Here is a 26,057-nt window from a genome sequence, read left to right as displayed (position 1 = left end):
GGACACAAATCAGACCTCAAGAATTATAACATTAAAAAAACAGTTGGAGAACACTTCAATCTCTTTGGTCACTTGATTACAGACCTAAAAGTTGCAACAAAAAAGCTTCAAAAGCAGACTCCAACGAGAGACTGCTGAATTGGAATTAATTTGCAAACTGGATACAATTAACTTAGGCTTGAATAAAGACTGGAGTGGATGGGTCATTACACAAAGAAAAACTATTTCCCCATGTTTATTCCCCACCTCCCACTGTTCCTCAGACTTTCTTGTCAACTGCTGGAAATGGCCCACCTTGATTATCACTACAAAAGGTTTCCCCCCTTGGCTGTCCTGCTGGTAATGGCTCACCTTAAGTGATCACTCTCGTTACAGTGTGTATGGTAACACCCATTGTTTCATGTTCTCTATGTATATAAATCTCCCTAATGTATTTTTCACTGAATGCATCTGATGAAGTGAGCTCTAGCTCACGAAAGCTTATGTTCAAATAAATTGGTTAGTCTCTAAGGTGCCACAAGTACTCCTTTTCTTTTTGTGAATACAGACTAACACAGCTGCTACTCTGAACCACAATAGTGTTGTTCATGAGGAAAGCAGTTCTCACATTTTAAAATCCAGTCACATTCCCCAGAGCTAGAATACCCTACTCCACAGAGGCTGAATCTGGAAGCAAAATCCACAATGCATGACTATGGGTTAAACCCTCAGGATTCATAACAATCTGAGGCCTCTGTCCCCTTTAGCTGGCCATGTAAGCCTAGAGAGCAGACAAAAGCCTGCTAAAACAAAATAAACCCTGAAATTATACCTACAACCACAAAACTAAAACACACAAAAAAACAAACCCCACTTGCCCAACAGAAAGAAACAGAGAAAACAGGAAAGCACACCCACTCTCAGACTTGTTCCCAAACATTTCCACAATCCTCTAAACAAGAGAGTGACTCTGTAGTCCAGTGGTTAGGGCCCTTATGTGGGAGTTGGGGGACCCTGAATCCAGACCCCCTTCTTCAACCCTCTCATTATTTAGCCACAGTAGAATAGTTTAAACAGGAGAGATAGAGGGAGCCCCACATCAGAATATCCCATAGCTCGGTGGCAGAAAACACTTGTTCAAATCCTTTTGTCCCGTGAAGCAGAGGGACAAATTGAAACTAGGTCTCCCATGTTCCAGATGAGTGCACTAACTGTTAGGCTAAAAGTTATAACGGGACACATCCTTCAGCCAGTCAGATTCTGAATGGAACCTGATGAGCTGGGCAGCCCCTGACCATGCCTACCGGATCAGGTCCTATATGCGATTTATGCCCACAAATGCCTATCTTTCCCAATTGGTGAATCACTCTGGGGCTTACTTGGGAGATAGGCATCCAGATGCCTAGAGAGATGCAGCAGTGTGCGTGCTCAGAGGTAGAACCATAGGCACCTAGGGAATTCTTACTTTGAAAACTTAGACCTTTACAGGGTTTGGCAGGAGTTTTGTGGATTTCACTGGAACCAAAACTGTGACCTAGGTGCTTAAACCTGAGATGGAGGTGCCTATGTCCTTTTGCAGATCTAGACCTATGTTGCCAAAAAGATATTAACAAGCTGGAGGCTATTCAGAGAAGAATAACAAAAATAATCAGGAAACTGGAAGGGATGACTGTCGAAGAATGATAAGAAGAGCTACATATGTCTTTCCTAAGAGATTAATAAAGAGGAACATGCTAAGAATCAACACATATTTCAAAAGAGAAGAATTATGTAGGCCCTTTTCCTGTCCAGTACAGATGAGGAGTCCTGTGAGTATTAACATAAGGTAAAAAGCGATGAGCTGGACAGAGAGCACAGGGTACTTCAATCCTTCATTAATGAGATGCTGCTGTGCAGCTGCCAAGTTCCTCAGGCCTTGCAGCAGAAGTGAGGCCTAAGAAGGGACTGAATATTTAAGTGCCTTACAGATATATTGAGGATCAAACTTAGACCTTTTCTTTACACAAAAGTTGTATCAATTTAATAAAATTGTTTTAGAAACTAATTCAGTTGAATTGGTGCAATGCTCTTATGTGACCCCTTTTGAATCAGTATAAAGAAATTTTATATTAATTTAAAGGCACTCTGAAACTGATTTATAAGGGTCCACACAAGGGAATTGCACTGATTGAACTAAAGAAGTGTCTAAAATGAGTTAAAACTATTATAACTTTGTGTTTAGACAAGGCCTAAAACTCATGTCGTTTTTGAAATGCCCATTCTCCAGCCATACTCCACCTCTTTTCTTTTTAAGCCTTTAGCTCTTAAGAGTAAGGGAACAGCTGCATAAGGGACCTCACACACTTTTCCAAAACAGAGGATGACACTTACTGCTTAAACACACTTACCCCAAGTAGCCTCCACGTGTGCTGGAGTGAAACAAATTTACATTCCTTGCTGTTCACCATGTAAGGACTTGCAAGATCAAGTGGTGTGACACACAGGTATATAACTAGGCAAAATGGCATGAAATTAAGAAAGGGAAAAATTTGGCTGAATCTCAGGAAAATCTTCCTGACACTGTGATGTATGATGCTGTAGATCAGTCTCCCAGGAGAAGTTGTGGGAGCCCCATCACTTAGGACTTTTAAACTAGATGGGAAGAAAATACTAGAAATATGTCTTGGGGAACATTCCTGCCTTGGCTCTTGGGAGATGGATTGGATGATCTCTTGTTCTTTGCTCAATATTTCCAGTCCAGCCCATTTCTTAGATATTAAGATGATAGGTAGTTGATAAATAGCTAGGTGTTCAGTTGTTCTGTGTGGGCCCAGGTAAGAAGCACTGCAGAATTACTTCACCCCATGGTGAATTCGAAGAGGCAAAGCAGCTTTAGCAGACTAGAAAATCTGGTGATATGTGTTTGTACAGTGCCTAGCACAATGAGGCTCTGATCAGACTGGGGCTTTTGGACATAAATAATAATAATTGACTGCCTCCTCTCAGGCAATCCTCATATTAGATAATTCTATTGCAAGCCAGCACACCTCAAGTATTCCCAGTCTAATCAAATGCATTAACTTGGATTTAAACTTGAAGAGTGGTCAGTTTGGATGAGCTATTACCAGCAGGAGAGTGAGTTTGTGTGTGTATGGGGGTGAGGGGGATGTGAGAACCTGGATTTGTGCAGGAAATGGCCCAACTTGATTATCATGCACATTGTGTAAAGAGTTGTCACTTTGGATGGGCTATCACCAGCAGGAGCGTGAATTTGTGTGGGGGGGTGGAGGGTGAGAAAACCTGGATTTGTGCTGGAAATGGCCCACCTGATGATCACTTTAGATAAGCTATTACCAGCAGGACAGTGGGGTGGGAGGAGGTATTGTTTCATATTCTCTGTGTATATATAAAGCCTGCTGCAGTTTCCACGGTATGCATCCGATGAAGTGAGCTGTAGCTCACGAAAGCTTATGCTCTAATAAATTGGTTAGTCTCTAAGGTGCCACAAGTACTCCTTTTCTTTTTGTGAATCCCACCTAAGACATCAAACACATTTTTGGGGGGATAATGGAATTCCATCTTATTCAAGAGTAGGCAAAGTGATAATATTGTATATTTTTGTTCCAGTACTGAGGGAAGAAATTGTTTGATTCTTTTTAAAGAATTAAACCACCACCTTCTTCATATATGAATCAGAGACTCAGTATACAGCTTGGCCTCCTAGGGAGTTCCCCCACAAACAGCTCACTCTAGCCAGCCAAAAGCAGACATAGTGACCTAGGAAACCAAAAATCAGCAAAAATCTCTGCTGTTTCTGCAGCTGCCTATGGTGAAAAGGAGCCATCTCGATGCCAGAAGAAGATAATCCGCTGACAGCCGGTTATGCTAGTAAAGATGAATAAACACAAGCTATTCGATCCCCTCCAAGGACTCCACAGTAGAGAGGGAGTGATGCGCAACAGTTCCTATCCCTAAGCTTTTTACAAATAGTAGGGAAACATTTGTTTCTTGGGAATAATTAATTTTTTTCCAGTTATAGTCAAAAATAGAATTGAGATGGAGGAGGGAGTGATATTGTAGCACTCTGAGAGCTTTAGATATTTTCCTCTCATTTTCCCCAACTGTGTATGGTAGTTATTTTATCTCCATGCAGGCAAACAGAGTTTATGGGGTTTTGATTTATCCATCAAGGCTAATATTTCTACCAAAGACTTATCTTCTCTGTCAGGAAGGAACTCCAAGGATTTTTTAACTCTTGAATGAATGCCCCCGAAATATCCATTGATATAATTACTGCCTGACCCACTCGTCATGCTAGATTCTGCTCTCTGCTGTAACTGCGGAAGAAAGGCAAGTATCTTGTGCAGACACTATGTGACAATCTCCACCTTTACAACAGAAAAAGTTATGTGCCTAGGAATTTAAAAATTATATATTTATCAAATCATAATATTATGTAATCTTTATCACGATAATTTTATGATTGTTTTAACTTGTGTTGTTTTGTTTCAGGAAGGCTATTTTATTGCATACTTCCATCTGCCCAAGCCTACATTCCTGTTGAAGGAATGTGACATCTGCTTGCTTTCATTACCTAGGGTCACATGTTCAAGATAACAAAGGGTATTTGCAGAGGGGTAACTTCTCAATCATTTTTAATAGCTGGTATAGCAAATTAGACTGGCTCATGTGTCTCTCTGTAATTGTCCCTTTCATTTTGCATACTCTCGATAATTATATTTTAGCAATACCTAGCACTTTAATATTTTATATAGACTCATATACTCATAGACTTTAAGGTCAAAAGGGACCATCATGATCATCTAGTCTGACCCCTTGCACATTGCAGGCCACAGAACCCCACCCACACCTGTAATAGACCCCTAACCTCTGTCTGAGATACTGAAGTCCTCAAATCATGATTTAAAGACTTCAAGTTACAGAGAATTCACAATTTACACTAGTTTAAACCTGCAAGTGACCTGTGCCCCATGCTGCAGAGGAAGTCAAAAACCCACCAGGGTCTCTGCCAGTCTGACCAGGGGAAAAATTCCTTCCTGACCTCAAATATGGCAATCGGTTAGATCCTGAGCATGTGGGTACTTTCCAGCCAGACACCTGGGAAAGAATTCCCTGTAGTAACTCAGAGCCTTCTCCATGTAGAGCCCCATCACCAGCCATTGGACATATTTGCTGCTACCAGTCATAGATGGGCAGCCTCAACATACCATTCCCTTCATAAATTTATGAAGCTCAGTCTTGAAACAAGTTAGATTTTTTTTGCCCCCACTGCTCCCCTTGGAATGTTGTTCCAGAACTTCACTCCTCTGATGGTTAGAAACCTTCTTCTAATATCAAGCCTAAACTTGTTGATGGCCACTTTATATCCATTTGTGTTTGTGTCAACACTGGCGCTTAACTTAAGTAACTCTTCTCCCACCCTGATATTTATCTCTATGATGTATTTATAGAGAGCAATCACATTTCCCCTCAGCTTTCTTTTGGTTAGGCTAAACAAGCCAAGCTCTTTGAGTCTCCTCTCATAAGGTAGGTTTTCCATTCCTTGGGCTATGAGGATGATCCTTCTCTGCACCTGTTCCAGTTTGAATTCATCTTTCTTAAACATGGAAGACCAGAACTGCACACAGTATTCCAGATGAAGTCTTACCAGTGCCTTGTATAATGATACCAACACTTTACTGTCTCTAATGGAAATACCTCACCTGTTGTATCCTAGGAATACATTAGCCTTTATCATGGCCACATCACATAGGTGGCTCATAGTCATCCTGTGATCAACCAATACACCTAGGTCTTTCTCTTCCTCTGTCACTTCCAATTGATATTGCCCCAACATATAGAAAAAATTCTTCTTGTTCGTCCCTAAATGCATGACCTTGCTCTATTAAATTTCATCCCATTTCTATTACTCCAGTTCTTCTGGTATGACATTCCGGTCCTCTTCCATATGGGCAATATCTTCCAACTTTGTGTCATCTACAAATTTTGTTAGCACACTCCCACTTTTTGTGCCAAGGTCAGTAATAAAAATGTTAAATAAGATTGGTTTCAAGACCCATCACTGATGAACTCCACTAGTAACCTCCCTCCAGCCTGACAGTTCACCTTTCTGTATGACCTGGTGTAGTTTCCCTTTTAACCAGTTCATTATCAACCTTTCAATGCTCATATTAATCCCCATCTTCTCCAATTTAACTAATAGTTTCCCCATGTGAAACTGTATCAGAGGCCTTACTGAAATCCAGGTTAAATTAGATATACTGCATTTCCTTTGTCTAAAAAAAAATCAGTTATCTTTTCAAAGAAGGAGATCATGTTGGTCAGGCACAATCTGCCTTTTGTAAAATGTTCGATGTTAACAGTAATTAGGATAAAATATATGTCCTGTACTTTCTCTTTCAAAATGTGTACATCTGCAAAGCAATTTGCAAACGTTAACTAATTCATGGACTACTTCGTTGGGATTCTTGTAAAAGTAACCTTGAGAAGATGGCACTTTTGGATATGTTGTCATATACAAGACAGCAGAGATCCTCAGACTTTTTCAGAGTGTGAGACTACATTTTAATAAAGTCATGTGTTGGACAACCTCTCCCTCTATTATTCCCATCACCCGTTCTTCACCCCTATTTCCCATTCATGATCTGATAACACTTCTGTTGTCACTAAAGCAATTGTTTTCATGGAAAAGTAGTATTAGGAAAATTTGACAGTTATTAATTGCCATCAATGCAATTAGTCATTTGTCTTCCATTTAGAAGAGTTGATCCACACTGTCTCCATTTGCTCTTCATTTCACCGCTCCTCGCATCCATTTTGTTCCTCTTTCTCTCTTCCTGTTCCTCTGTATATACTTCTCTGCTACCTAGTCCCCTTCTCCTCCTGCAGACTTCCCTGCCACTTAATTCCTTTCTCCCTTGGATATGTTGACTCACTGCCTGTTCCCTTCTCCCTTGGACACATATTTCATGCTCACAGCTGGCAGCTCCAGTCCCGGCCAGTAGCTCCTAATTCCCCCTACTGGTCTTCTCTGAAGCAATGCTCTAGTGGAGGCAGCTAGTTTGATTCCTCCTTGTTTCGAGATTCTTTGCAATGAAGAGCCTGGATACTCAGTCTGCCATAAAAGCAGATGCAAATCAGGATGATCTAGCACCACCACCAAGATAGCTCTTTGCAAAACACCAGCAAGTGCTCCACAGAACACCAGTGGTTTCACAGATCAGAACTTGGGAACTTCTGTCATAAAAGCAATCAACATTTTCTGATGCAGCTTGTCCCTTAATTCCAGGAAATATTGTTTTGGAGACTGGAAGTACGTTGACATCAGTTGAGTTTGTAAGAGTTAATGGGTAACAAATTACGCAAGGCCTTCAAACAGCACTATCCATATTTTTTAGTGTGAGTTACTACTTTTTAATAAAAAAAGTTGTCTTCCATTTCCATAAATATAAAGAGAATATTAGTGCAGTGAAGTATACTTCTAATTTTCATGAGGTATCGATACCATGTAACTAGGGAGTCATAGAATGAAGCCAAATTATACAGCGCAGGCAAATATAAACAGAGCAGAAACTTCTTATGCTGATTTTTTTTTCCAAAACCCAACTTCACTACTGACCAAATCTTACTCCATTTACTCATGCAAATAGTCTGACTGACTTCACTCATGTGAATAAGCTGAGCAGGATTTAGCCCTGTAACTGGAAATGGAGTTTGCACTTTGCAGTGTATTGAAATCATCTGAGACTTTCATTCTATTCACTGCAGTATATCCAAAGTAATGATTAGTGGATCTAATAGAATCATATCTGAGTGCCTTACAACATTTTGGAAGAAACAGGTTTCTTAGTTCCTATCTACCCTCTAGTCAGCAGCAATTTGTTTTTGGTTGGGAAAGCTAGATGCAAGAGGTTAATAAAGGTGTTAAGATGATCTATACATCTTTTTCAGTTGCAAAACATGGATGTGTCTACATTACTATTATTGATTATTATTTCTGAACACCCAAAAACATACTTAACTGCTGCATTTACCAACTACTGTGTGATTGACTTAGCAATTTTAATAATATTCTTATAACATAGGCTTTTAATGGAATATAGTAAAAATAAATGAAATTATATGGGTATAGTCATACTTATATATACGCATATATTATGACTATCCCCATATTATTTTATAGTGCAGTTCTATTATGAAACTTGACTAAGTAAAAAGACACATTCTTACTTAATGGATTTACTCCCTATATGTATTTAGTTATATCACCTTTTCTCTGACATCCCTGATTTCCACTTTGCTTCTTTCCAATCTGTCCAAAATGCAACTACTAAAATTATCTTCTTCACCCATATATCAGACCACGTCATGCCTCTCTCTGAATCCCTCCAGTGGGCTAACCACCCCTTTTCCCCAGTAGATTATATTTAGACTTCAAGGACCTGCACAGCAGTGTCCCATTTTACATCTTAGATTTCGTTTATCATGATTCCCTTAACTTCTGTCATTTAATCAGTAATGCTAATGTCACTGCACCTTTGGTTTCCTTCTCCCATTCCTGTCTCTGCCCATCTTCTGTGCTGATTCTAGTCAATGGAATGACCTTTCAATCCCAGATACCAAGGTGATGGATGACGTATAAAAAAGTAAATCTGACATACTTCTTCCATGAGGCTTTCATATGCTAAACTGCATCAACTTTCTTCTTGCCCAAACATTATATCAGGGTATGTCTACACTACCCGCCAGATCGGCAGGCAGCGATCGATCCAGCGGGGATCAATTTAGCACGTCTAGTCTAGACTCAATAAATCGACCACCGAGCACTCTCCCTTCGACTCCTGTACTCCACGAGAGGCGCAGGCGGAGTCGACGGGAGAGCGGTGGTAGTCGACTCACCATGGTGAAGACACCACGGTAAGTCAATCTAAGTATGTTGACTTCAGCTATGTTATTCACGTAGCTGAAGTTGCGTAACTTAGATAGAGTTCCCCCCCCCCCCAAGTGTAGATCAGGGCTCAGAGAAGGAAAGATGCAGAGATTGAGATAAAATTAATGGCCAAGGTTTTCAAAACTGGGAGCCTGAACTTAGGTGCTGAAGACCACAGTTAGCCACTTAAATAAAAGTGGCCTGATTTTTAGTTGTTCAGAACATTTGAAAATCAAGCCACTTAGTTAGGCAGCCAGTTGTAGAATTTAGGAGCCTTACTTTAGGCATACATTTTTGGAGACTTTGGTCAACTTTAATATTTAAACTAGTTAAAAATACTAAGTTATCACCATCCTCTGAATTTTCCAGTACATCTTGTTTTCTCTGTATCTTTATTTTAAATTGTAAGCTCCAAGGCAGGGTTTGTGTTTTTATTTGCATTTTGTCTAGTGCCAAGCATATTGCCAGTGCTTAACAAATGGAATAGTAATAGAATGTGCTGTACTGTATGTTGGTGTTGTCCTTTCCTGTGTATGTATTTTATTGTTTGTAGATGGGGTAATTTTCCCATGTGTGTTGTTTACTTGTTGATATGTCTATTCCTGTTGTTTGTTTGTTGAGATGGTTATCTGCCTGTGTACAGAATCTGACTGTTAGTGACATGTGTCTGGTTTACTGATGTGGCCTTCTGCTTGTTTATGTGGCTTATAATGTGCTGATGTGATCTTGTATAAAAGATGTCATTTTCACTTTTGTGAGCTCTTCAAAACTCATGAAATGATTTTATTCGTAATCATTGTGTTTCCCCTCTCTCTCGCCCCCGCTGAACTTTTTAAATTTAGAGGAGAACGATCAGATCAGTCTATTGATGGGATCTGGAAGAATGCTGTTTGCAGGATATGGGATGTACCATGATCATCAGTTAGCCTCCCTACTACCAGTAGCAACATGTACTGTGATAACAAATGCTACAAAATTAGTTGAATTGTCTGATATTTTGTTGTTTAACACACACAAAAATTGGGTGTTGAGTGCCCCTTCTCCACAAGGATAGTGGCAATTGTTCATATGGTTTGTCATACCTCAGGCTTAAAAAATGAATAGTTATTCATTGAAATATTTCAGAACTTGGCAAATAGACTATATTTAATTGTAATTGTGAACAGTGTATGGGGCTGTATGCAGGCTTATCCAGCATAAGCTAAGAGTCCTAGGCAGTGTCTCCCTTATGATTGCTCAGATCTTCCTAAAAATATCATCTTGATTCCTAAAGGCAGATGACACTGCCTAGATCTGGTTAGTCCTTTGCTATTTGTTGGAAGGTACTGGAAGCACCATATGTCTGTGTATTTCCATATGTATTAAGGATTTGTTTATATGGTGAAAGATATTCCCTAGGTGACCCAGAAGTTGCAGACTTGATACAGAATGATGGGGTGAAATTCTAGGGCCTGTGTCACACAGGTCAGGCTAGATGATCATGATGCCTTCTGGCCTTAATATCTAACACTGTGTTAGTACATATTCTCCTAGAATATTCAGCCAATTTCACTGCTTCACTAAGCATTCCAACACCTCCTGTAAGAAAATAAATGGCATCTACTGTAACTGAATCACTAATAGATTGAGAGAGGGGCTTCTGAGAGGCTGTAGCAGGGCGAGACTCACCAGTACAGCACCTCCTCCTGGTCATCTAGGGAATCAGCTCTTTCAGTGCAGAGCACCCTCTGCAGGCCAGTGTCTTGCCTGCCGCTGGCCCCCATGTCCCCCCCCGGACCCTGGTGCCTGCCCTACATCTGGGTTCTGCCCCCCAGAAACAACCCATAATTGGGGTCTCTCCACCCAGGGGAACCCCCATCTTACCTCAGTGGCTACTGCCAGTCATCACCTAGCCCCTGCTCCCTGTGGCAGCTGCAGTTTGTAAACCACTCATAATTGGCAAGGGGGTTGGACTAGCTGCCTCTGCTTATCTAGGGGCTGCCCCTTTGCAGCCCTAGTACCCTTTTGTAGGCCTTTGAGAAGGCCTGCAGTTTGGGGCTTTGCTAGGCTGGAACTCCCCAGCTCCTTCTCCAGCACTGCTCCACCCTGGGTACCCTTCTCAGCTTCCAAGGCAGCCAGGTCCTTCTCTCAAGAAAGAGTCTGTCTTTGCCTCTGGCCTTCAACCCTCTTATAAGAGCCAGCTGGGCCCTGATTGCACTGACTACAGCTGTGGCTGCTTTCCCCATCAGCCTACTTTCCCCATTCACAGCCCTCTCCTGGGCTGCTTTAACCCATTCCCGGCAGGAGCAGGGTGACCACCTCGCTACAGAGGCTTTCTCAGAAAAATCTGCAAGACAATGTTTAGGGTGAGAAACCTCATGGAATTTTCTTAAAATCATTTCTTTAAGGTTGAGATATCCCTCCTCCAGAAATGGCCCACATGTCCCATTGGTCTTCCCAGATTCCGTGAATCCACATGCACAGGCACATTATTCCACTGGAGTTGCACTGGCAGGACTTCCTCTACCTGCCACTACCCCTGCAAGGGGAGGGACAAACCAAAGGTAGCTCAGCCTCAGGCTATATTACCTTTTTAGCAAGAATACTATGCTGCTAGTTGCCGGGGGTACCTCCTGGCTCCACTCTGATCCCTCTTAGTCACACATAGATCCTCAGAAACACAAGAATATAGGAGTGTGCAGTGGAGGTGGATGACCCAGCCTCTGACTGGGAATCATAGAATATCAGGGTTGGAAGGGACCCCTGAAGGTCATCTAGTCCAACCCCCTGCTCGAAGCAGGACCAATTCCCAGTTAAATCATCCCAGCCAGGGCTTTGTCAAGCCTGACCTTAAAAACCTCTAAGGAAGGAGATTCTACCACCTCCCTAGGTAACGCATTCCAGTGTTTCACCACCCTCTTAGTGAAAAAGTTTTTCCTAATATCCAATCTAAACCTCCCCCACTGCAACTTGAGACCATTACTCCTCGTTCTGTCATCTGCTACCATTGAGAACAGTCTAGAGCCATCCTCTTTGGAACCCCCTTTCAGGTAGTTGAAAGCAGCTATCAAATCCCCCCTCATTCTTCTCTTCTGCAGGCTAAACAATCCCAGCTCCCTCAGCCTCTCCTCATAAGTCATGTGTTCTAGACCCCTAATCATTTTTGTTGCCCTTCGCTGGACTCTCTCCAATTTATCCACATCCTTCTTGTAGTGTGGGGCCCAAAACTGGACACAGTACTCCAGATGAGGCCTCATCAATGTCAAATAGAGGGGAACGATCACGTCCCTCGATCTGCTGGCAATGCCCCTATTTATACATCTCAAAATGCCATTGGCCTTCTTGACAACAAGGGCACACTGTTGACTCATATCCAGCTTCTCGTCCACTGTCACCCCTAGGTCCTTTTCCGCAGAACTGCTGCCTAGCCATTCGGTCCCTAGTCTGTAGCGGTGCATTGGATTCTTCCATCCTAAGTGCAGGACCCTGCACTTATCCTTATTGAACCTCATCAGATTTCTTTTGGCCCAATCCTCCAATTTGTCTAGGTCCTTCTGTATCCTATCCCTCCCCTCCAGCGTATCTACCACTCCTCCCAGTTTAGTATCATCCGCAAATTTGCTGAGAGTGCAATCCACACCATCTTCCAGATCATTTATGAAGATATTGAACAAAACCGGCCCCAGGACCGACCCTTGGGGCACTCCACTTGATACCGGCTACCAACTAGACATGGAGCCATTGATCACTACCCGTTGAGCCCGACAATCTAGCCAGCTTTCTACCCACCTTATAGTGCATTCATCCAGCCCATACTTCCTTAACTTGCTGACAAGAATACTGTGGGAGACGGTGTCAAAAGCTTTGCTAAAGTCAAGAAACAATACATCCACTGCTTTCCCTTCATCCACAGAACCAGTAATCTCATCATAAAAGGCGATTAGATTAGTCAGGCATGACCTTCCCTTGGTGAATCCATGCTGGCTGTTCCTGATTACTTTCCTCTCATGCAAGTGCATCAGGATTGATTCTTTGAGGACCTGCTCCATGATTTTTCCAGGGACTGAGGTGAGGCTGACTGGCCTGTAGTTCCCAGGATCCTCCTTCTTCCCTTTTTTAAAGATTGGCACTACATTAGCCTTTTTCCAGTCATCCGGGACTTCCCCGGTTCGCCACGAGTTTTCAAAGATAATGGCCAATGGCTCTGCAATCACAGCCACCAATTCCTTCAGCACTCTCGGATGCAACTTGTCCGGCCCCATGGACTTGTGCATGTCCAGCTTTTCTAAATAGTCCCTAACCACCTCTATCTCCACAGAGGGCTGGCCATCTCTTCCCCATTTTGTGATGCCCAGCGCAGCAGTCTGGGAGCTGACCTTGCTAGTGAAGACAGAGGCAAAAAAAGCATTGAGTACATTAGCTTTTTCCACATCCTCTGTCACTAGGTTGCCTCCCTCATTCAGTAAGGGGCCCACACTTTCCTTGGCTTTCTTCTTGTTGCCAACATACCTGAAGAAACCCTTCTTGTTACTCTTGACATCTCTTGCTAGCTGCAGCTCCAGGTGCGATTTGGCCCTCCTGATATCATTCCTACATGCCCGAGCAATATTTTTATACTCTTCCCTGGTCATATGTCCAACCTTCCACTTCTTGATTTCACCATTAAGCCAAGCTGGTCGCCTGCCATATTTACTATTCTTTCGACTCATTGGGATGGTTTGTCCCTGTAACCTCAACAGGGATTCCTTGAAATACAGCCAGCTCTCCTGGACTCCTTTCCCCTTCATGTTAGTCCCCCAGGGGATCCTGGCCATCCGTTCCCTGAGGGAGTCGAAGTCTGCTTTCCTGAAGTCCAGGGTCCGTATCCTGCTGCTTACCTTTCTTCCCTGCGTCAGGATCCTGAACTCAACCAACTCATGGTCACTGCCTCCCAGATTCCCATCCACTTTTGCTTCCCCCACTAATTCTACCCAGTTTGTGAGCAGCAGGTCAAGAAAAGCGCCCCCCCTAGTTAGCTCCTCTAGCACTTGCGCCAGGAAATTGTCCCCTACGCTTTCCAAAAACTTCCTGGATTGTCTATGCACCGCTGTATTGCTCTCCCAGCAGATATCAGGAAAATTAAAGTCACCCATGAGAATCAGGGCATGCGATCTAGTAGCTTCCGTGAGCTGCCAGAAGAAAGCCTCATCTACCCCATCCCCCTGGTCCGGTGGTCTATAGCAGATTCCCACCACTACATCACTCTTGTTGCACACACTTCTAAACTTAATCCAGAGACACTCAGTTTCGTACCGGAGCTCTGAGCAGTCATACTGCTCCTTTACATACAGTGCTACTCCCCCACCTTTTCTGCCCTGCCTGTCCTTCCTGAACAGTTTATAACCATCCACGACAGTACTCCAGTCATGTGAGTTATCCCACCAAGTCTCTGTTATTCCAATCACATCATAGTTCCTTGACATCACCAGGACCTCCAGTTTCCCTGCTTGTTTCCAAGGCTTTGTGCATTTGTATATAAGCACTTGAGATAACCTGTTGATCGCCCCTCATTCTCAGTATGAGGCAGGAGCCCTCCCCTCACAGACATTCCTGCCTGAGCTTCCTCCCGGTATCCCGCTTTCCCACTTACCTCAGGGCTTTGGTCTCCTTCCCCCGGTGAACCTAGTTTAAAGCCCTCCTCACTAGGTTAGCCAGCCTGCTGGCAAAGATGCTCTTCCCTCTCTTCGTAAGATGGAGCCCATCTCTTCCTAGCACTCCTCCTTCATGGAACACCATCCCATGGTCAAAGAATCCAAAGCCTTCTCTCCGACACCAGTTGCGTAGCCATTCGTTGACTTCCATGATTCGATGGTCCCTACCCAGGCCTTTTCCTTCCACGGGGAGGATGGACGAGAACACCACTTGCGCCTCCAACTCCTTTATCCTTCTTCCCAGAGCCACGTAGTCCGCAGTGATCCGCTCAAGGTCATTCTTGGCAGAATCCTTGTGAGATAATCTCACACACAAAAGATAGAGATGGAAAAGTCTAGATGTTCCCAAACTTTTTGTCTTGTGAATGCTGCCCTTCCCAGTCATGGTTATGTAGACCATGTCCCCTCCCATTCATAATCATGTAACATCCCAGTCAGCTGATATAGAAAAATGACATTAGAAGTGTGTTTAATGTATTTTAAAAAAAGAACAGGAGTACTTGTGGCACATTAGAGACAAACCAACGTATTAGAGCATAAGCTTTCGTGGGCTACAGCCCACTTCATTGGATGCATAGAATGGAACATACAGTAAGATATATATATATATATATATACATACACACACACATATAGATAAGTTGGAAGTTACCATACAAACTGTGAGAGGCTAATTAGTTAAAATGAGCTATTATCAGCAGGAGAAAAAAACTTTTGGAGTGATAATCAAGATGGCCCATTTAGACAGTTGACAAGAAGGTGTGAGGATACTTAATTTAAGGAAATAGATTCAATATGTGTAATGACCCAGCCACTCCCAATCTCTATTCAAACCCAAGTTAATGGTATTGAGTTTGCATATTAATTCAAGCTCAGCAGTTTCTCCTTGGAGTCTGTTTTTGAAGCTTTTCTGTTGCAAAATTGCCACCCTTAAATCTTTTACTGAGTGGGCAGAGAGGTTGAAGTGTTCTCCTACCGGTTTTTGAATGTTATGATTCCTGATGTCAGATTTGTGTCCATTTATTCTTTTGCGTAGAGACTGTCCAGTTTGGCCAATGTACATGGCAGAGGAGCATTGCTAGCACATGATGGCATATATCACATTGGTAGATGTGCAGGTGAACGAGCCCCTGATGGCGTGGCTAATGTGATTAGGTCCTATGACAGTGTCACTTGAATAAATATGTGGACAGAGTTGGCATCGGGCTTTGTTGCAAGGATAGGTTCCTGGGTTAGTGTTTTTGTTGTGTGGTGTGCGGTTGCTGGTGAGTATTTGCTTCAGGCTGGGGGGCTGTCTCTAAGCGAGGACTGGTCTGTCTCCCAAGATCTGTGAGAGTGAGGGATCATTTTTCAAGATAGGTTGTAAATCTTTGATGATGCGCTGGAGAGGTTGGGGGCTGACGGTGACGGCTAGTGGCGTTCTGTTACTTTCTTTGTTGGGCCTGTCCTGTAGTAGGTGACTTCTGGGTACACTTCTAACTCTGTCAATCTGTTTTTTCACTTCAGCAGGTGGGTATTGCAATTTTAAGAATGCTTGATAGAGATCTTGTAGGTGTTTGTCTCTATTCTAGCTTCTTTTAATGCAGTTTAGCCACTGGAAATTAGGAGGAAAGTGCCGCATGATCAGCCAGTTCTCCAGAGACTAAAAGCTAGTTCTCCAGTTTGGGAACCTCTATTGTCAACTCCTTTAATGAGGTTCATTGTAAGACTGCTCTCTACAGTATACTAAATAGTGCTTTCTCCAATCTTGCTTTAAATGTCCCAAGCATCAGCACTATGCCATTATTTCCTAGGAAGAGGGAGGGAGAGTGATAGTGGCATGAGATCATGTAATTTTTATAATTTTTTAAAAGTAAATGTTGATAAATTGATTTTCAGAGATATTTCCATATTAATGTTTCATCTTCTTAATGGTGATGTTGCCTTCCAATCTTCTTGGTTTCAGCCAAACTGATTGGAAGACACTCAAATATGAAAAGCAATGTAATTGGGAGCAGTTGTTCATATATATTTTGATCCAAACTTCAGCGAGATCAAAGATAATCTTTCCATTGACTTCCATGGGCTTTCGATCAAGCCCATATATTGCAGAGCTTTTAGGAAACATACTTGGAAGGGAATTTGACTGATTACATTATATCTTTGACATTTACCAGAGAAAGTGTAATATTTGTATGGACTGAAATTTGAATTTTAACAAACTGCAACAACACTTTACTTTGGTGTGTGTGTGTGGGAATAACTTTTCTTGTACACTAACTGAGAAAATAGCCACCAAGTGCTCTTTTAAAGTTTCATATAAATGCTTTCTGGGGTGGTTATGCTGCCACCGTGAAGGAGACACACCAGATACATGTATGTGGGCACAACATTTCATAATAATCAGTTTGTGTAAAGCCTTATCTGGATACCTGGGGTATAATCAGCTCTTACTACATGCATGAAGCAACCATTAGCGCTCCTGGGAATCATGCTCAGACATCCATGACAGATTCTATTGTTTATAGTTTCATTTACATATCTAGTTATGGGGTTGATGAGATCATTTTAATTTTTAAATCACAGATTTAAAAGCAGGAATGACATTGCAAATTCTTAATACAACCAGGTTTCAGAGTAGCAGCTGTGTTAATCTGTATCCACAAAAAGAAAAGGAGTACTTATGGCACCTTAGAGACTGACATTTATTTGAGCATAAGCTTTCGTGAGCTACAGCTCACTTCATTGGATGCATCTGATGAAGTGAGCTGTAGCTCACGAAAGCTTATGCTCAAATAAATTTGTTAGTCTCTAAGGTGCCACAAGTACTCCTTTTTTCTTTTTGTTAATACAACCAGTTACACTTCTGATAATCGGTATCTGAGGATTACCTGTTCTGTTCATTCCCTCTGGGGCACCTGGCATTGGCCACTGTCAGAAGACAGGATACTGGGCTAGATGGAGTATGTTCTATGTTTAGAAGGTTGGGGTTATGAATGTAGAATGGTAACATAGGGTCTCCTCACACAGACTATTTAGGAGATGAAAGTAATTATTTCTCGATATTCATTAAGGTATTGAATACGTATGACCTCAATGCCACACAGTATTTATATTCTCCCTATGGGTAATTTTCAAGTACATGTAAATGTTCTTTGGTGGACACTGTCCAATTTCCTTAATTTACAAGGATAAACTAATTACTAGACCCTCATCCATTTCTACACTGTATAACTTATTCAAACTGCATATAACAACACAACAGAGTAAACCCACTAACCACATATTTCACCATCACTAGGTTTCTTTTAATTCACAAAAAATAGATAAAATGTTGTGCCCTTCATACGGAGTTCTAAACAAAACCAAACACAAGAGTCAAAATGAGCCCAAGCCTATTTTTAGAGTACACTGACTCACCTTTTTACCAAAGCTTTTCCACAATAACTAAAGATAGTAATTAAGTATACACATTAACTAAAGACACTTGCTCTGATCTACAGGGTCTGAACACCCACAACTTGTGCTGATGTCAATGCAAGTCACTGAGTGTTAGGTAACTGCTCTACAGCTATGCCTCTGTAGCGCCATTGTATAGACACTTGTGAGAGCGATGGAAGGGGTTTTTCTGTTGCTGTACTTAATCCACCACTCCAAGAGGCAGCAGCTAGGTTGACAGAATTTTTCCACTGACCTAGCAGTGTCTATGCTGGGGCTTAGGTCACCTTAACTACATCTCTGAGTGGTGTGAATTCTTCACACCCCTGAGCAACACACCTAAGTTTTAGGTGTAGATCATACCTTATGCCCATTTAAAAGTCCCCGCCCAGGCCAAGTAAATTGAGGTAGCTGAATTTAAGAGAGGTTAAGAGCAGATTCCAATATGGTCAACCCATCTGAATGTTAGATGCTGTATTTGTTTGTTACAGATAGCATAAACTGAAGAGAGAAGTGTATAAAGTAAAATACAAATATTTCTTTAAAATGGACAGAGTTTAATAAAGATATTATACAATTAATAAGTTCCAGTCACTATATAATAATCTAGGTCATATACTGCAATGGCTAACAAGACGTTTGTGGCAGTTAAAAGCATTTGGCTTCACCTGTTGATTCTCAAGACATCCAAGCAATGCCAATGTCCACTGTAAACCAACAAAACACTGCTTGGTATGTTCTATAGGTATGTCTTCACTACCCGCCGGATCGGTGGGCAGCAATCGATCCAACGGGGATCGATTTATTGCGTCTACTCTAGACGCGATAAATCAACCCCCGAGCGCTCTCCCATTGACTCCTGTACTCCAGTGCTGTGAGAGCTGCAGGCAGAGTCGAAGGGGGAGCAGCAGCAGTCGACTCACCGCGGTGGAGACACCACGGTAAGTCGATCTAAGTATGTCAACTTCAGCTACGTTATTCACGTAACTGAAGTTGCGTAACTTAGATCAATCCCCCTCCCAGTGTAATTATCTTTTAGTATTGCCAACCCCAACCATTCAAAAATCATGAGAAGACCCCTCAAAATCACATGATTTTAAAAAATTGAGGGTCTTTTATTTGCCTACTGTTTGAGCCTTTAGGTTAAGGTTAGGTGTTCCAGCTTGTATCCACAACCCCACAGGCTAGAAACATATTTAAAAATAAACAAAACCTGATATTCTCTCATCATCACATAACTTGAGACGCGAGGGCTTTAAGAAATGTCGCGAGACTCATGATTAAATCATTAGTTGGCAACACCAGAAACTGACTGAAAAGCACTGGAAAATTAGCAGTTAATTAAATAAACAATACCACGGTCGCCCAATTTTTTTAGACGGTTCTGATAGTAAGCATTCTGGTAAATCCCCACTCACTTTGAACACATAAGAATTCTCGAGGTGATAAAATTGTATATTACTACCCAATTACAATGAGTCCCTGAGTTACTCATCATGACTGCTTTATGGATTTAGTTTCACAACATAATAATGAGTTCACCTGGCTTCCTGAAATATCTGTAGAGATTATACACACACTTACTTTTTTCACAAATTGTGACAATGTTAAATAAATAAGACAACATGGCCACTGCTTAAAAAATAAAACCACTTTTGAATTACATCCGATGAAGTAAGCTGTAGCTCACGAAAGCTTATGCTCTAGTAAATTTGTTAGTCTCTAAGGTGCCACAAGTACTCCTTTTCTTTTTACGGATACAGACTAACATGGCTGCTACTCTGAAAACTAAAAATTGACTTTCTGTAAACATTTCTGAGAATCCTGTAGTGTTTAGCAAATGAACAGTCCCACTGATTCAGCAGTGATGACTCAGATGGGCAAGGTAAGGCCAAAATGTTTTTGAGAAACACATTATCGTTTTACAGTCCACAGATACATGTGAGAAAGGTATGTGTTATCTGTGTTAATATATTATAAATTATATGCATAAAGACTAATACTTTACAAGCAAATGATTATTCTTTGTATTCTTGTGACACCTAAGAGACCTAGTCATGGATTTGGGCCCTATTGTGCTAGGTGCTGTACAAATAGAACAAAAAGATTTTCTCTGCCCTGCTTCATACTTATTTTAAATATACACATTAAATGCTTTGGATGTATAAACAGAATTACATTTCTTTATATTTTGATTATATTGCTATTAAAAACCCTCCTCATTTCCCAAATTCCTTCCTTAGTTGTCTCACATATAACTCTTATTACAACATTAATAGAACTAACTTTGCCTGTTTTGATCTCTCCTGAAATTTTAGCTTTCCACTATTTTTGAAAAACAGTAGTTTATATATTACTGCTGTTTTCTGTTACTCAACAAAGCATGAAACCAAATGGCAGCATCACTCAGAAAGAATAGAAAATAAAGAAATAACTTAGAAAAACAAAAACAAGTGCATTAAGGGGAAAGAGAAGAGCAGCAGTGAAGAAGCAATGAAATCCTCCCTGCCTCCTAAGTAGATGTCTCTACTAATTCTAAAAATAATATGGCAAAGAGCTAGCAGTTTGTTGTGGAAGGAGGATGGTTGCTCCTGGGAGGTTATAATTTGCTTTGGGAATAAGGATGTATGAATTTGTCCTTTCTTCCTCCTGCCTTGGAGCATTACCCCTTGAATTGGGATGAAAATGCTGGTGTTTCTCCTTGTCTTCTTTTTCCCTGATGCATCAGCTTCCTGTGCAGAGCCCTTTGCACTGGGGGTGATTATTCTTGTGTTTCTCCTGCTGCCCTGTTGCATCAACTTCCTGTGCAAAGCCCCATGCATTGGGGTGATGATTCTTGTTTTTTCCTGTTGCTCTGTATCGATTTCCTATGCAAAATCCTTTACAGTAGGGTGAAGATGGTTGTGTTGTTGCTGCTGCCTTAGTGCATCAACTGCCTGTGTAAAGCCCCTTGCATTGGGGTGAGTATTTATGTTTCTCCTCCTGCCATGGTGCATCAACTTCCTGTGTAGAATCCCTTGCATTGGGGGTGAGGATGCTTGTGCTTCTGCTAGTGCCCTGGTGCATCAGCTTCCTGTGCAGAATCCTTTGCATTGGGTGAGGATGCTTATGTTTCTCCCCTTGTCTTGGTGCATCGGCTTTCCTACGCAGAACCCCTTGCGCATTGGGGTGAGGATACTTGTGCTGCTCTCCTGCTGCTGCCTGCCCCGGTGCATGCTCCCTCCCTCCCCCGCTGCTGCTCCACTAGAGTTTGGTGCCCTACTTCACTCTACTTTAGTTTCACTCACTTTACATCCGGGTTTTTTCCCTAGGCAATGGGAGCCGTCGCACAGCCCGTTCCTTAGGCAAAGGGAAATAAATTCGCCGCACCAACACGTCAAGTAGTCCCCTCAGGAGGAGCCAGCGAACCCTCCCTCCCCGCCCGGCGGAGGCTGGCGACCTCTCCTTTCGCACTTCCCGGGAGGCGGCATGGGGTCCAGGGAGGTGGGAACTCGCCTCGCCCCCAATCTCTGTGTCCTCCCCCGTCTCCTCCTCCTCCTCCCCTTCCCCGCTTCAGAGCCGGAGTAGCTGTGAGAGAGCGTGTCGGGCGCGCGCGGCGGAGCTCGGGCGCGCGCCCCAGGCAGGCAGGGAGGCCGGCGGCGGAGTGATCCCGGCGAGCGGGTGCTGCGGCCGGGCCGGGTGAATGGGATTGAAGAAGAGTTCAGCTTCTCGGCTTGTTTTTGTGTCACAGTTTCTCTTCTCCTGCGCCTCTTCTGCTTCGTTCCTTTCTTCCCGTCCGCCCCCTGCTCCCCCCGGCAGGCGGAGCCCCCTGGGGAGAGGGGGAAGGAAAAGGACCTCCCAGAGGAGAGAGAGAAGAGGAGGAGGAGAAGGGAGCAACCTACCATCTTCCACTCCCAGCTTAGATTAAAGAAAGTGAGAGGAGGAGAGAGAGGAGCCCAGAAGAGGGGGACAGGGAGGCCCAGAGGAGCCGCAGCACCTTCCCCCTATGAAGAAGAGCCCTCCCCCTCAGAGAGAGGTCCTGCCAGGGGGACCCCAGCCAGCCACCAGCAGCAGCACCACCAGCAGGGTGTAGTATCCCACCTTTTGGATTCTCCTCCTCCCTATTCTCTCCTTCTGCTCTCTTCTATGAGTAGCTCTATCCCTCGCCTCCCCCGTGCTTTTCTGTCTGTGTCTCAGGGAGTTGGTTGGGGGAGGGTGGAGGAGGATAGCTGGGGGGGGGGAGGAGCAGTCTACATAGGACGCTTCAGCCAACTTGGAGCTAAGGAGCAACAACTTCAGTGTAACCCCCCCATCCCAGGCCGCCGACCCCCAAGGGGATAGAGCCCTAGGGGGTCATGTCCTTTCTCCCGCCCCTGCATGCACTGAAATAAGTTTCTGAGGAGGGGGAGCGAGAGATGGAGGTGGGCGACACAGTGGGGTTGTGGTGAGGAGCAGGGGGAAGGAGATGACACATTGCACTGGGGATGGGGTGGGGGAGGGAGGTTTGTCCCCTCCTCTCTGGTTTTCTTCAGAATGATTATTTCCAGGCCCTTTGCTGTTGGTTTGATTTGTTCCCTGTGATGCGGAGAGGGAAGTTTTATTATTATCTTTGAAACGATGCTGCTTTGATTATTGAGAATTTGTAGTAAAGCTGCTATTGCAGGGTTGTGTTTTGTTTTTTTTTTTTTGGTTTAATTTGCCTTTGTGGCCAGAGCACTGGGAAAATTCCGTTTCTGCAAGTTGTAATTCAGAAGCATCTCCTGCCCCCCTCGTTCTGGGTCTGCCCTTCTTGCACAGGTACAAAGCTCAGTGGAAGGACACCTCTGGGATTTCACACTCCTACTTTGGCACATATTTGCGATGATTAGAGACATGTACCTTTTCTCTTCCATTTCTCTCTCTCTCTCTCTCTCTCTGTGTAGGAGGAGTGGGGCTGTGTGTGGGACTCTGCCATTTGGTCTAGTCCCGTTGTGCACGCTCCTCTCACCGCTTCTTTTTCTGTTTGCTTCTTTATTATTCTGAGCTTCACTGTTGATAGGATTTTTTTTTTCTCTGACCACATTTGTAGCATGGTGGGTGCTTGCAGGACTGCACTGTTAGATTTTTAGATGAATTTATATTGGATCCACACATGGAGTCCTTTATTCAACTTCTACTCACTTGAGTGTCACAAAATGAATATGCACTGGTTAGGGTACAAATGTGCTTGAACAGAGTAATTTCCAAGTTCCTAATTCTTTTAATGGGGCATGATTGCTAGTGCAGTGGTGGCTTTTGTTTTCCTTGGTTTGTAAATGTCATCACAGTTCAGTCACATGCTAGAATATTCTTTGTTTAGATATCAAAGTAGAGTATTCAGTATGTCCCCACTTTTTTATTTGAAGTGATGGTGCTCCCCTGCAAGTTTTATCTATTTATAATTGTAGATGAGAGGTTTTTTTACTTGATGCTTGTTAGGCCCAAGCACTGAACTTGACATGAACTCTTGTTCCTTTTTTTATCAAGTAGTGACTGGGTTTTAAAAAAAATCCTATTGGGGACAGTAATTGTCATGTTGTGTACAGTAGGTCTGAGTGAAGGAAAAATCTGATATGGGCAACTTGTGCCCTGCAATCTTAACATTTTAATAGAGAGTGACATAGCTACATTTGCACACTGGTTAGTTGGATGAGTGTGAGAATTTTCTCAGCCTAAATTCATTCTTTATTAGAATGAATTTATCATCACATTAAACATGTATTACCTTGGTTTCAGAAGGAAAACTAAAGGGCAGTTACCCCATATGCTTATATTAATGGGGCACTTTTATTAATATCTTAGAATTTTAAGTGTCTAATGTGCTATCTGCTATTTAAAATGTAGGTTTGCTTTTTGCCTTTCACTCAACTTTGACAATGAAAACTATTGGTTAGTTTCACTTTTGATTGTAGGAAGTTTCATATTTGAGATTTCTTCATTCTCTAACCCAAAGCTGGTGGTGTTTGCATTTTCTGTATTTTAGGGGAATGTTTAAGTATCAAAATAAACTTAGTTGTCATAAAAATTAATTGAAGAAATATGGTAATAGGTTTTATAGAAGCTTAATAAAAGCTTTAATTGTTTTTAAGTTTTGTGCCTTAACCTACTTGCCAGTGTTCCTGTAAAGATATAATACAAAACACAAACCGCCCCTTCCCCCATCCAACCTATAAACTTTTGAAAGGTCTGTTTTAGGTAAAACGTGAAAAGTCCTGAGAGTTGGTAACTATGTCCAACATTAATATACTACTGTATATTTATTTGATTAGTATTTAAGAGCAAGGTCTCCAACCAAAAACTTCACCCACAGCACAACTAGTGTTTTTATAAATCCATACTAGTTAAAGTAGTTATTCACCCACATTTTAGTAGAAACATCACTTTTTAAAAAAAAAAAACAAAAACTGGGAAACTCTTTGATTGCTGAATGAAATTACTAGTTTTCCTGAAGTAAAGAATTTTGTAGTTTAGTAAATATTGTGATAGTTCTCAAAATTTATTTTCCCTTAAAATTGTTTTTCACTTTAAACTTTGTCTTATTGAGATTGAAAAAATTAGATTCTTGTGTGTGTGGGCTTATATCTTTTAGGCGTTTGAGCAACTGATAGCAGGGATGTTAAGCAATCCTCTTACATGATTGGAAAGTTAAAGGTGTCCTCTCCTTTTGTCACCTTTGAGGTTCTCTTTTTGTAGAAGCAAATCTTTGTAAGGTATTGTCCAGCAGGAGGTGCTTGTGCTGCAAATGCCCACCAGCAGCTGGAAATTTACATCATACCTGGAACATACTCTAGCTCTACTGATCTGGGCAATGAAGGATCTGATTTTACTCCCAAATTTGGATTATTGAGTTTCAATTAAGAAGTAGCAAACCTGGTGTACTGATACATAATTAAAGGGAGCCTCTCAAGGTATTTTTCATAATTCAAAAAGTATTTTTACTATTGTCTAGAATAATTACCCATTGGAAGGTTAATATTTGAAGTCTTTTCTTCTGGTTTTGTCGTCTTTCCCTTTTGCATGTAGGGTTATTTATGCATCCTGGGCTGGGCTACTCTTGCCAGTTTGTTTTTATAAGGGTGCAGAAGTCTGCTGGGTTGCTGGTATTGACTTTCTTTCCTCTTGGAAGTGAAAACATAAAAGCATTTTATTTTAAAAATTTTTGGAGAGGAGTTGTAGGAAGTCATGGATTTTACAGTTGTGGGGTGTTTTTTTTTTTTTTTAATATTTGTATGTTCAGTTTTGGATATCCAACTTTGACAGTAAGTCAAAGTTTTAATGTAGGATTTTTAAAGTGTATCCCCCGCCCCTTAGTGTTGAACTTGCATTTCTATTAAGAAACACCCAGGCCCTGTACTATTATCTCTATATATTCCTATTTTGGGGGTGATATACTGAGAAGTTTTGAAAATAGAAATTGTGAACTTTTTTTTGCAAAGTATTGAACTGATTGGATATGCACAAAACAGATCAGTTTCTTGTTTTAAACATATAAACTTTGTTTTAATTCGGCCCTTGGTGGTTTTGTTGTTCTGTATACTGTAGGAAAGTTCTAATAGCGAAGATATGTCATCATTGTAATTGTTCATGCAATTTGTTTTATAGGGAAGTAACTGTCCTTAAATATGAAAATATTGGAGCTATTTAACTGTTCCAGAGTGTTTGGTATGCTTTGTTTTCTGGATAACTTTACTTGAATGAAATGAATTAATATAATTGGAATTTGTTTACTATTGATATTTCTGGTTAAATATTACATAAATCTTAACATTTACAAGGACTCTGTGGGGTATCTTATTTAGTATGTTTTGGGCACTGCATATTAGATAAACTGCCCTGGTGCCCTGTTGTTCTGTGTATCTTCATGCACATGTCTATAATTAGATATCTTTTTAAACTCTCTACAACTTGGTATGGCCACAGACTATGGACGAAAGCTTCTTTACAGAATTTAAGAGATGGACGCCATCTTTAACTATTTCCACCATGACTTAAGTGTCAAGGCAAACAGGGTATAATGCTGTAAGGAGATATAATTTTTTAAGATGTCTGAACCCATAGAGTCAAAC

General features: G+C 41.9%; 1 protein-coding gene across 9 annotated transcripts in view; it reads left to right on the top strand.

The window, feature by feature from the left end:
• Positions 1-20,929: 20,929 nt before the first annotated feature.
• The window catches only part of PHF21A (PHD finger protein 21A), a 260,529-nt gene continuing 255,401 nt past the window's right edge, over positions 20,930-26,057 (top strand). For 6 of the 9 annotated variants that reach the window (XM_073348148.2, XM_073348151.2, XM_073348141.2 and 3 more), the window contains exon 1: positions 21,563-22,060. The gene's annotated coding sequence lies outside the window, so the exon portion shown is untranslated. Of the gene's footprint in view, positions 20,955-21,559; positions 22,061-26,057 lie in introns of those variants that run through there. The other 3 variants (XM_073348143.2, XM_078853291.1, XM_073348152.2) reach the window with 3 other exon arrangements.

The sequence above is a fragment of the Lepidochelys kempii genome, chromosome 6, assembly GCF_965140285.1.
Source record: "Lepidochelys kempii isolate rLepKem1 chromosome 6, rLepKem1.hap1, whole genome shotgun sequence".
In the NCBI taxonomy this organism is placed as follows: Eukaryota; Metazoa; Chordata; order Testudines; family Cheloniidae; genus Lepidochelys; species Lepidochelys kempii.
This window is presented reverse-complemented; position numbering and strand designations above follow the sequence as displayed.